Genomic DNA, 11,900 nt, shown 5'->3' on the forward strand with positions numbered 1-11,900 from the left:
TTAGCTAGCCAAGCCATGTAGCTGGGACAGCAGGACACGGCGTCACCTCTTCCATAGGTCACCAGGCCTGGCTGGCTCCCAAGGGGTTTGCAGAGGGAAGGCAACTGGAAAAGAGGCAGCTTTTCTGCGTAGACCAACATTATCTGGACCCAGCTCCACCTAATGTACAAAACAGCTTCCTGTGTCATTGTCCAGAGGGGCTGGTTCTTGGACTTGCGGGTGACTCATTTCAGCATGAGGCCGGAGCCGACACACAGCCCATCCACCCTTGTCTACCCAGAGCACCTCATTTGGTGTGGTGGGGCAGCATTGCTGTGCAGTCTTGGGTAGCTGTCTAAATGTCTCTGAGCCCTTTCCCCCCAGCAGTACAGAGTATGATTGCTTCTTGACTGGGCCGTGGAAGTCTGTTTGAGTGACTGAGCACAAGGCACAGCTATGAATCAGAAAGCTCTCAGGCAGAGCTGTGGTCCCTACTGGTCACTCGGGAACCAGTCCTATGTCTTCTATTGGCTCTGAAAATGTTTAAGAAGTAACACAGAAGACAGAAGACACCTTTTCTTCCAAGCTTTCCACCCTGGCCATCAGCACCATCCTTGACAGAGAAGGGCAGGGGATGTGGATAGGTCTTAGCTCACCTTGGCAGTCTTGTTGTGTGGCTATAGGAGACGTTGTTAATCTCTCGGACCCTGTTTCTTCTTGCTCCTGCTTTCCGGGTGCTCATGGTTAGTGGAGGGGGTTTGCACAGCAGAGAGTGGCATGGTTTGGAGTGAACACCCTTCTCCTTCCCTGCTTCACATTGAAGACTCTGTTCTAAAAGGAAGCCTGCCAGGCTGTACCTTAAAACCAGTGCTGGCCCTTCAGTAAACAGGAGCAGACAGAAGCAAGCTAGACTGACTCTGGGAGGCAGCCCCGCGTTCCCGCCTGCGATCATCCTTCAGTGGCCTTAGGCTTCCCATCCTCTCTCTCTCTCTCTCTCTCTCTCTCCTTTTTTTTTGATTTATTTATTTATTATATGTAAGTACACTGTAGCTGTCTTCAGACACTCCAGAAGAGGGAGTCAGATCTCATTATAGATGGTTATGAGCCACCATGTGGTTGCTGGGATTTGAACTCAGGACCTTTGGAAGAGCAGTCGGGTGCTCTTACCTGCTGAGCCATCTCACCAGCCCCCCCCCCCCCTGAATCTGTGGATACAACTGTTCTTTATCAAAAGTCAAAAAGTAGGAACCTCTCATGGATAAGATCTGGGACACCACTTCCCTGAGTGTTGGAAAAGTCAGATGAACTGGCTGCGCTTCAGCAAATCATCTAGCTTCATGGTGGTGGTGGGGTGTGTGTGTGTGTGTGTGTGTGTGTGTGTACATGTGTAGGTACAAGTGGCACACCCAAAGGCCAGAGGAAGGTCCCCCAGAACTGGAGTCGCAGAGATTTGCAGACGCTCAAGCTTGTTATGCGGATGCTGGAATCTCAACTTAGGTTTTTTGTTTTTTGTTTTATTTTTTGTTTTTTTTTTTTTTGTTTGTTTGTTTGTCTTTTTTTTTTAAAGATTTATTTATTTATTATATGTAAGTACACTGTAGCTGTCTTCAGACACTCCAGAAGAGGGAGTCAGATCTTGTTGCAGATGGTTGTGAGCCACCATGTGGTTGCTGGGATTTGAACTCTGGACCTTCGGAAGAGCAGTCGGGTGCTCTTGCCCACTGAGCCGTCTCACCAGCCCTGTTTGTTTGTCTTATGAGACAGGGTTTCTCTGTGTAGCCCTGGCTGTCCTGGAACTCACTTTGTAGACCAGGCTGGCCTCGAACTCAGAAATCTGCCTGCCTCTGCCTCCCGAGTGCTGGGATTAAAGGCGTGCACTACCACGCCCGGCCTCAACTTAGGTTCTTATGATTCAGCTGCTAGTGCTTTTTGTTTTTGTTTTGTTTTGTTTTTCTCTGTGTAGCCCTGGCTGTCCTGGAACTTGCTCTGTACACCAAGCTGGCCTCTGTCTCCCCTCAGCCCCATTCCCAATTTTTATGTGGGTTTTAAGGATCCAAACCTAGGCCCTCACATTTGCACGGGGAGCGTTTTACCCACTAAGCCATCTCCCTGTCCCCAATCTGGGTTTTCTCACCAGAAAAGGGACCTTTTGACCAATCACATACAATGCTGCTTAGGGTGACCTGTTTTTCCAGAAGTGGTGAGAAAGGCCTGCACAGAGCAGCATCCGAAGCAGAGGAAAGGCTCGGTACACGCTCAGTGTTACAGCGCTGGCTGTCACTTGCAGCTGTCTGGGCAAAGAAATCCCTGCAGACACTGAAAGAGTGCCAGTTCCCACTGATGGCCTAGAGCTGCCAGGGATAGAGGTCACTACTCACTGTGTTCACCCACCTCCTTTCACATAGTAGGAGTACAAGCTGCCTGTGGTAGCTCAAAATGTATGGGCAGGAAAACCAGGAGTTCAACCAGCCTAAGCTAGGCTGTCTCGGAAAAACCAAACATAATAAGAATCAAGTAGACAGGCCCCTTTCCTCCTGCACACAATCCTGCCTCTCCCAGTGAATCGGCTAGAACACCTGAACTACACACAAATAGGCCTAAGTCTAATTCCTCCCACCTGGCCTTCAGGCTCCCAACATACACGCAATGGTCATGACTCAAAAAAAGTGTATCAAGCCAGGTATGTGTGGGTGGCTCACACCTTTAGTCTCTACACTGGGGAGGCAGAGGCAGAGGCAGGTGGATTTCTGTTGATTCAAGGCCAACCTGAGCTACATAACAAGCTATAGGGAGATCCTGTCTCAAAATATATAGATAAAGAAAAAGATGGTTCAGAGGTTAGACGCGCTGACTGCTCTGGGAGAGGACCCAGGCTCAGTTCCTTGCACCCACGTAATGGTTGTCAACCTCTGTAACGCCAGTTCCAGGGAATCTCATGCTCTCTCCTGACATCCAAAGGCATCAGACACGCACATGGGGGGCACATACATATAAAATTTTGAAAATATAGTTTTTTTAGACAGGGTCTCATTATGTAGATCAGGCTGGCCTCAAATTCATAGAGATATGCCTGATTCTGCCTTCCCAGTGCTAGAATTTAAGCTATGCCTAGCCAAAAACAAATAAATAAACAAACAAATGAATGAATATTTTAAATTGTATGGAAAAGATAGACATCTCTTTCTGCCACCTTGGCACCTGCTGGGAACAGGACTACAAAGGGCAAATGTGTCTGGAAAATTGCAGTGCATGGCCACTTCTGCAGGCTATAAGTAGGTCCCGAACCACAGAAAGCACACGGCTCCTTAAAATTGAGGTTATTCATGCTGTTAGACAAGAGATGCACTTACCTATATGAAGCAAAAAGATAGCAGTTGGAGAGATGCCTTGGTTGAGGTACTTAGCGTTCTCCCTGCAGACCTGAGTCAGGTTCCCTACAGCCGCATGGGGCACTGTAACTCCATCTGATCTGGTGCCTCTGGCCTCCTCAGGTCCCTGAACACACGTGTACATACTTACACACAGACACAGACATGATTTTCAAGATAACTCTTTAAAAGGAAACCCCACAGGGACTCCTGCGGGCAAACTGAGCAAAGCCAGCACACTATGGTGGTTCACAAGCATCTGTGAGTTCAGTTCAAGAGAGATCCAGTGCCCTCCCTCTTCTGGCCTCTGTAGACACTGGGTACAGTATATGTACATAGCCACATACACACATGCATACATACATACGTACATGCACACATACATGCAGGTAAACCCTCAACATTGTACAGTACATTAAATAAATATAAGTTTCATCTATTTGCCAAGAGTGGTGGTACACACCTGAATTCCACCATCCAGGGGCAGAGATGGGAGGATCTCTGTGAGTTCAAGGCCAGCTTACAATCTGGAGAAAGGCAACTTGGGCCCCATGGGAACAGTGACTTCTGTGCTCTGGACCAAATTCCTGAGAAACCTCCCCTCAAAAGCCTTTGGACATAGACACCCCCCACACACACACACACACACTGAGATACCTGCACTGCAGTGAACTTAATCTAATAGGAATGGATTTGTTGGGGGAGCTATTCAGCATTTACACTGCAATTCCAGTACTTTGGAGGTGGAGGCACAAAAGTCAAGAATCCAGTGTTATCCTCAGCTACGGAGTGAATCCAAAACCAAGTTGTGTCCTGCCCTACTCGCTTTTAATTTTTAACCCTAAAACTAATCGAGAGCTGGCATCACTCATAATTTCATTTAGGAAGTCGATAGCAGTTTCATCTCTACCTTGGGGAGCTGTGCCGCACAGAGCAGTTAAACAACTTGCTGAAGGCCACACAGCGGTCTGGAGGCGTCCAGCCTGGATGGCAACGCAAATGGAATTCAAGAGCAAGGTTCTAACGCCCTAAACTCTACTGCCTCCCTGTGGTTATCTTTCTAGTTGCAAGGAGCCTTCCAGGCTTTTAAACCTTTCCTTAGGCTGAGTATGCACAGCCAACCTGGTTTATCAGACCCTGCCTCAAAATAGATAAAATGCATAAGTAAATAAATAAACCAATCCCAGGGTGTTTCCCTGGTGGCTGATTCCAGCTTAGCCTGGGGTACCTGGAAGCTGTCTCCTGAATCTTTTTTTTTTTTTTTTTTTTTTTGGTTTTTCAAGACAGGGTTTCTCTGTGTAGCCCTGGCTGTCCTGGCACTCACTTTTGTAGACCAGACTAGCCTCGAACTTAGAAATCCACCTGCCTCTGTCTCCCAAGTGCTGGGATAAAAGGCATGCTGTCTCCTGAATCTTTAAGCCAGGGTCTCATCCGCATGTGAGGACCCACACCTGTAACCCCAGCACTTGGGAAGCTAAGGAGGGAGGATTACTGTGATGTCCTGGCAAAGCCTGATTACAGAGGGAGGATTTACTCTCATTAGTGAACAACAGCAACACAGGGTTTGTAACAACAACAACAGTAACACAGAGTTTGTAACAACAACAACAGTAACACAGAGTTTGTAACAACAACAGTAACACAGGGTTTGTAACAACAACAGTAACACAGAGTTTGTAACAATAACAACAGTAACACAGAGTTTGTAACAACAACAACAGTAACACAGAGTTTGTAACAACAACAACAGTAACACAGAGTTTGTAACAACAACAACAGTAACACAGGGTTTGTAACAACAACAACAGTAACACAGAGTTTGTAACAACAACAACAGTAACACAGGGTTTGTAACAACAACAGTAACACAGAGTTTGTAACAACAACAGTAACACAGAGTTTGTAACAACAACAACAACAGTAACACAGGGTTTGTAACAACAACAACTGTAACACAGAGTTTGTAACAACAACAGTAACACAGGGCTTGTAACCTCCAAGCTGTTGACATTCCTAAGCATGGATGTGTCTTTACTGAGGCCTATTGTATGCATTATGGACGTTCAGAGGCAGTAAAATAGCCCTGTCTCACATGTGACAACCAAAACTGTCTCCACACTGTGACATGCCCCCTGAGGGAAGGGGAATTTCAAAATCTGCCTTTAGAACCAACAATTTAAATAGACTAGAATCTTAGGCTTTTTTTTTTTCTGTTTTTTTTTTTTTCCCTTAAGCCATTACCTGAAAGTTTGCTCTAATGTTTCAATGACCCAGTTAGAAATGGCAGTCATTTGAGGCCTGCTGCAGGCTGAAGCAAAGGAGGGAGGCAATTAATTACTCATTGCCTAACTCCATTCTTCCTTGCCATTGCTTTGGGCCTCTGGCTTCCCATCTGGCCACTATTTGTTGTCCAGGGTAACCAGTCTATCTCAGAGCTGGCTACCTTTCAATAATGACAGAGAGGACTTACCAGGCTTAATTAACTTAGATTTGTAAGGTTTCTTAGGAAGCCCAGAATACAATGGAAGTCTAAGATACCAGGATTCTCACATCCACGTTCTTAAAAATAACAATCCCTCCAAATGGTGGTGGTGGTGAATGCCTTTAATCCCAGTACTCAAATTGGATCTCTTGAGTTCGAGCCCAGCCTGGTCTACAGAGTGAGTTCCAGGCCAATCAAGACTACAATGAGAAACCCGGCCTCAAAACAAACAAACAAATTCCACATAAAAAGGATGACTGTCCAGAGTGTTACATGAACGGGTAAAGGGCCCTTCTGAACTGAACTTGAGGTCAGACAGAGGTAGAGAGAGACAGAGAGATAGATAACGACAGAGACAGACAGAGAGAGAGCAGGCACACGCCTTTCCAGTTGGTTGGCCTTCCTCTTAGCCTCTGCAGCAGGAAATTATTTAAAGTATTTCCTGAACAGCTGAAGTATGTTAGAAACCTGCTAGCTCTCTCCACATTAGTTCCGGGAAGGGAATGATGAGTCATTTCTTTGCACAAGGAGAGGAGAATGTCTTTCCATTTTTACCTGAAAGAGACAGGCTAGATTGTCAATGTGGGAAGCACAGAACACGCTCTGAGGACTTTTGTTTTGTTGGATTGGTCTGTGGTTTTGTTTGTTTGTTTGTTTGTTTGTTTGTTTTGTTGGGGGGGGGTTGGTGGGAGAGGACAGAGTATTACAGAGTCCCAGCTGGCTTTAAACTTGCTCTGTAGTCAAGAATGACTTTGGGGGGCTGGTGAGATGGCTCAGTGGGTAAGAGCACCCAACTGCTCTTCTGAAGGTCCGGAGTTCAAATCCCAGCAACCACATGGTGGCTCACAACCATCCGTAACGAAATCTGACTCCCTCTTCTGGAGTGTCTGAAGACGGCAACAGTGTACTTACATATAATAAATAAATAAACAAATAAACAAATAAATAAAATCTTAAAAAAAAAAAGAATGACTTTGAACTTCTGCTCTCACGTCTCTCCCAGAGACAGAGGCAGGTGGATCTCTGTGAGTTCAAGACCATCCTGCTCCCAAGACAGCCAGAGCTATCTTCGGGTTGGGTAAAAATGAAGTTAACCTCTTCCATTTTAGGCATATCACATAGCTACAACTTATCACAAGAAGAAGCTTCGAGACCCCATCCTATCTCTAGAGGTCTGTTCTCTCCATGTCTGCCTATAAATCTCCCAGTGGGTGCGTAACAAGCATTGTGCCCCAGCAAATTTGAGTCTCCCAAGCAAAACTGTACCAGGGGTCATGAGACTAAGAGATACCTGGGAGCCAGCTGTGACCTTAGCTAACAAATTCTCCCAGTACAATTACACAGCTAAAACAGTAGAGGGGTAGGGAGCAGTTGTCACCTTCAAGGGCAAAGAAGAGGTCTAGAAAAGCAGGCACTTGCTCAGGAGAGAGACAGCTCCTGAGCCAGGCTGGCCCTGCCATTTCTACATGGTTAGGAAGGAATCCTTTCCACCCCACAGTAGTGCTTGAGAAAACTCTTTAAAAAATATGTATTTATTTTATGTGTATGAGTACTCTATCTGATATACCCCTGCATGCCAGAAGAAGGCATCTGATTCCATTACAGATGGTTGTGAACCACCATGTGGTTGCTGGGAGTTGAACTCAGGACTTCTGGAAGAATAGCCAGTGAGCTGAGAGCCATCTCTCCAGCCCATTGGGTAAATGCCCAAGGAGGGGTGCATCTGCTTCCGAGGGACCTGGCTGTCTGGCAGGAGGACAAGAAACCAGATTCCCCCCCTGCCCCCAGTGACCTTCCCACCCGCTGGAACCTGCAGGGAAACTGAACCTGAAGCCAATCCCTATCCCTCCTTTTCTGGGAAAACAGAGGCAGCTCCAAGTTTCAGAGCTTCATCAAGCTTTTGGGATGAATGTCAGCTGTCGCTATCAAAATGACCGAGATTAAGCTCTAAGGGGTTGATTTTGGCTCCTGATTTGGGGCCTCTGGTAGGGATGATGGATAGCAATGAAAGGAATTGTGTGCCAGAGAAAATGCTCACACCATAGCCAGCAAGCAAAGAGAAGAGATCAGGGTCCAAGAAGTTTCCAGACAACAAATCATTACCGAACTGGATATCTTGGGTATCTCAAGCAACGGTTCTAAGGGCCAGCAAGATAAAGACATACTCCAATTACCCAGCCCAGGAGTGTTGGAACAGGACTGAACAATGAAGGATTCAGGAAGAGGTTGAAATTACCTGGGACAGCCAACCATTCAAGGTCAGTTTGTGAGTAACCTCTAGTGACCACTATTCTAGTTTCCATAAATTCCCGTGGGCCGTGTTATGGCATTAAGCCAAAGGTGAGCTAGTTTCTCCGGCCCCCGCTATGATCACTACAGCGACTCAGAGCCTGGGGAGGGGCTCCACAGTGCCCCAACTGTAGCTTCAAATAACTCAGTTGAGGAAGCTGTGCTGAGCCGGGATTATAGGTGGCTCACAGATCATCCTAGCACTTCCAGGTGAATACAGGGCTCAGGAGTAAAAGACAGGAGGTTGAATAGCATTCACCATTCGGATAAAGTACTATTGAGTGTACAAACAATCTGGAGTGTTTGGTGTGTGTTCCAAGGGAGTCAAATTTAGGGTCTTCAGAATATCAAGAAAATCCCTTACTGCTCAGATCCTGTGGGTCTTCACCAACCCGAGATAGGGTTTCTCAGTGTAGCCCTGGCTGTCCTACAAATTACTCTGCAGACCAGGCTGGCTTCAAACGTACAAAGATCCTCCTGCCTCTGCCTCCCAAGTGCTGGGATGAAAGGTGTGTGCCACCACCAATGGGCTGTAATTTTTATCTGTGATTGACAAGGGACTTGAAAAAGTGACACATACCTGTAAACACAGACTGAGACAGAGGAGTTCTAGGTTTGAGGTCAGCCTGCCTGACAATAAATAGCAGGAAAAACAATAAACTTAGGCTAGTACACGAAATATAACAGCATGGAGTTTCTGGAAAAACAGAAGTCCTTCCCAATAAAAGGTTGGAACACATCTACCGGACTTAGGTGGTAGCCCTGAATAGACCAGGCTGGCCTCCAACTCAGAGATCTGCCTATCTTCTATTTTAATTGCTAATAAAGGGCTACACAATTCAAAAAAGAAAAAAGAAAAACCCAAACAAACTAAAAAGTGTGATAAAGATGCTAACAGGGAGCTCTGCATAGTTGGTGGCTTCTGGCTGGAGGGAGGGGGGAGGATTCAGGTATCTTTTTTTGTTTGTTTTGTTTTGTATTTTGAGACAGGGTTTCTCTGTGTAGCCCTGGCTGTCCTGGCTGTCACTTTGTAGACCATGCTGGCATCAAACTCAGTAATCTGCCTGCCTCTGCCTCCCAAGTGCTGGGATTAAAGGCGTGCACCACCATGCCCGGCTCAGGTATCTTTTTTGCACTCACTCCATGCTTTGGAGTGGACTTTGACCATGCTCCAATGATTATTTGGGTAATGCAAATTGGACATGCTGTATTGGGGGGGGGAATGTGGGGACCCAAAGGTGGGAGGGTAGATCTGAGAGGAATAAAAAGGGAGTGTGAGGGCTGGTGAGATGGCTCAGTGGGTAAGAGCACCTGACTGCTCTTCTGAAGGTCAGGAGTTCAAATCCCAGCAACCACATGGTGACTCACAACCATCTGTAACGAGATCTGACTCCCTCTTCTGGAGTGTCTGAGGACAGCAACAGTGTACTTACATATAATAAATAAATAAATCTTTAAAAAAAAGTATTAAAAAAAAAGGTAGTATGATATATAAATTTCCCCCAAAATCAATAAAAATGTTTGCGGGAAAATGTTTATTTTTATTTATGTGTCTATGTGGGGGAGAGTCACGCATGCCACGTGTACAAATGTCACAGGCATGCAGGTTCCCTCAGGCATAAGAAGGGAGCTGGAGTCACAGGCGGTGGTTATGAACCACTGATGCAGATGTGGAGGACTGAACTCAGGCCCTCTGAAAGAGAGCAGGCTGTATGCCTAACAGCTGTGCCATCTCTCTGGCTCCTCCACAGAGCCTCGATGTACAGCTGGGGCTTCCCTGAAACACCAGTGCTTCCAGGCTCTGGCTCGCTCAGGGCAGACAGCTACCACCGAGAGCTTGGCAGCAATATACTCATCAGTCCAGAGGGCGGGGTGCATGTAATTCACATACAGTCTAGGAAATTGTCCCAAGGATTTAGTAGGAACTAGGGGTTTGCAGACATCAGAATGATACTTTCAAACTATGCCAACACCACTGCATTTAACACACAAATGCTTGCAACTCAACTGCACTGCTGCCCCTCAAAGCCCTACTTGATAGACTGGGTGGTTTTTGTCATTTCAAAAAAAAAAAAAAAAAAAACCAGCCAGGTGTGGTGGTGGCACACGCCTTTAATCCTAGCACTCGGGAGACAGAGGCAGGCGGATTTCTGAGTTCGAGGCCAGCCTGGTCTACAAAGTGAGTTCCAGGACAGCCATGGCTATACAGAGAAACCCTGTCTTGAAAAACAAAACATTAAATCCTTGATGTTCTAGAACACTTTTCACTAACACTCCTAGGGGTGGGAGTGGGGAATATTGGGAAGGAGGATGACATCACACGGCCAGGTTTTTGTTCATTACAAATTAGGTCAACAACCCAATTTCAAAAGAAGGCCCCAGTAATTGATATGACCTAAAAGCTTCCCAAAACCAGTCCACTGGGTTTGGGCAAGGGCAGAGGGAGGGAACTAGCCAGTTGTTGTAGCCCCTAATGCCTCTGAACGTGGGCCCACCCACTCACTGAGGTTTCCAGGCTTTGTATAAACAAAACCCAAGAGCTTGGTGGGATGGAAAGAAACTAATACCATCTGGGCAAAGAATTTTGGCTTCTTAATTTACTTAGTTCTGGGAAATAAAAAAATAAAAAAATAAAAGCTAAGAAAAGCCAAATTGAGAAAGTGAAAACCTGACAGTCTCATCCGCTGAGGCTGACCTCAAGCTTACTGCCTAATGGAGGATGGCTATGAGCCCTGCCTCCTCCTGCCTCCAGCGAACCACTGTCATAGTTAGCCATGGTTGTCAACTTGACCTCAACTGAGCTGCGGCCTCTATTGTGTCTGTAGGACCTTTTCTGGATTGCTCATTGTCACAGGTGGGCTAGCCTACTGTAGTCTATGGAAGGTTTCTGTTGAGCAAACCAGAGGAAACAAGGCACTAAACCGGGTTCTTCTGCTTCAGGTTTTGTCTCCAGGTTCCTGGCCTGGCTTCTCTGTAACCTATAAGCTTAATAAATCCTTCCCTCCACAAATCCCTTTGGTTATGGTATTTTTATCTCAGCAACAGAAGCACACAAGGGCAACCACCACGCCCACTTTACATGGTGCTGGTAATCCAACCCAGGGCTTTATCTGTACTGGTCAACTGAACTATAACCCAGCCTGGCAAGTTTGTTTCGCTTTGAAAGTCTCACCATATAACTCTGGGTGATCTAGAATTCATAAAGCCACCTGCCTCTGCCCCTATGTGCTGGAAGCAATATCCTTTTTATTTAACAAGATGGAGAGCTGGAGAGCTGGGTCACTGGCTAAGAACACTTAGCCAATCTCTAGAAACAGCTCAGCAGTTGAAAGAGCACTTGTTCCTGGAGAGGACCCAGGTTCACTTCCCAGCACCTACATAGCAGCTCATAACTGCAACTCCACATGCATGTGTACACTGACATACATACTGGCACGACATCATAAATCAAAACGGAAGCTCATGTGCACACCTTTAATCCTAGCACTTGGGAGGTAGATGCAGGATGATCTAAGTTTGAGACCATCTTGGTCTACATATTATGCCCTAAGACAGCCTGGACTACATAGAGATCTTGTCTCAAACCAAAAACTTTACAAGAAACCAGGGCTGGAGACAGCTCAGTGGTTGAGAATACTTGCTGTTCTTACAATAAGACCAGAGTTCATTGTGAGCATCTCCATTTGGCAGTTCCAACGTCAACTCCAGTTCCAGAGGCTCTAACAACCCTCCTCTGGCCTCTGTAGGCATGCACATGATATACATGTAGACGAAACACAACT

This window comes from Mus musculus, chromosome 11, assembly GCF_000001635.26.
Source record: "Mus musculus strain C57BL/6J chromosome 11, GRCm38.p6 C57BL/6J".
NCBI classification, from domain to species: domain Eukaryota; kingdom Metazoa; phylum Chordata; class Mammalia; order Rodentia; family Muridae; genus Mus; species Mus musculus.